Source organism: Stegastes partitus, unplaced genomic scaffold (assembly GCF_000690725.1).
Source record: "Stegastes partitus isolate 25-593 unplaced genomic scaffold, Stegastes_partitus-1.0.2 Scaffold1710, whole genome shotgun sequence".
NCBI lineage: Eukaryota > Metazoa > Chordata > Actinopteri > Pomacentridae > Stegastes > Stegastes partitus.
Window position 1 is genome coordinate 74,920 of NW_007579441.1, and position 1,011 is coordinate 75,930.

Consider the following 1,011-nt stretch of genomic DNA (forward strand, 5'->3'; position numbering starts at 1 on the left):
CAGCTAACAGAGCAGCTCTGACCCTAACACTTCTATCAGAAGGATGATATGTCACGTCTGACGCCTCATTTCCACAAAGCTCTGTGTTTGTATACGAATCAACCAGAACTCTGTGATCTCTAATGTGTTTTCAGAACTCCTTTTTCCGTTTTTAGGTGTTTTGGATTTTCCCTCAAGTACGTTGAAAAACACCAACTTTAGAGGTGGTTCACAGACAGTGTGTGTCAGACATGTGGAGAAATGAATTGACTAACAAGCTATTCAGTTATTTGTACATTTGTAAATGTGCCTTTACAAAACAATCCACTTTCAAAGCACTAAGAGGACACACATCATCTGTCAGATTGTAACAAATGTGAGAGGGATAGTCTCTGACCACGCAGCTCATCTCATCCATATGTGTTTTTCATAAGGAAGTCACGGGTCATTCTGTACACAGGTAAAGCTAAAACATGTCGAGCTAACGGATCGATACACAGTATCAGCTGTGAGAGGAAAGAGAGGCGGTGAAACACCACAGACATATGTGAGCAAAAAAACCCATTGATGTACACTGTGTTTTGGGCCTCGTTGGCGCAGTAGGCAGCGCGTCAGTCTCATAATCTGAAGGTCGTGAGTTCGAGCCTCACACGGGGCACATGTTTTGTTGCTATCATCTTTTCTCTACTGCTTTATTACTCAATACATTGTTTAACGAATAAAATTGCAGAAAGTCTCAACCAAACTATCAAACAGCCACAGTCACAAGCAAATGCTCTCAAAAAAACAGAGAACCAGCTAAAGCATCAATTTTAAGAGATAGTTGAAGCAAATTCCAGCACAAGTTAACGTCATATGCAGCCCTTTAGCGTATTTTTTTTTTTTTTTTGCAATCAACAGGGAGTGGTGAAGGAAGATCAGAAACATCCCACACATTTTCAGCTAAAGCTTTGTCGAGCTAGCCAGGAGTCGAACCTAGAATCTTCTGATCCGTAGTCAGACGCGTTATCCATTGCGCCACTAGCCCTACAC

The 1,011-nt window shown here is 41.6% G+C and overlaps 2 non-coding genes across 2 annotated transcripts; one reads left to right on the plus strand and one right to left on the minus strand.

The window, feature by feature from the left end:
* Positions 1-564: 564 nt before the first annotated feature.
* On the plus strand, positions 565-637 carry trnam-cau (transfer RNA methionine (anticodon CAU)). Its single transcript has one exon. It is a non-coding gene; the product is annotated as a tRNA-Met (tRNA).
* Positions 638-933: 296 nt separating this feature from the next.
* Positions 934-1,006, minus strand: trnar-acg (transfer RNA arginine (anticodon ACG)). The gene has a single exon. It is a non-coding gene; the product is annotated as a tRNA-Arg (tRNA).
* Between the last annotated feature and the right edge of the window lie 5 nt (positions 1,007-1,011).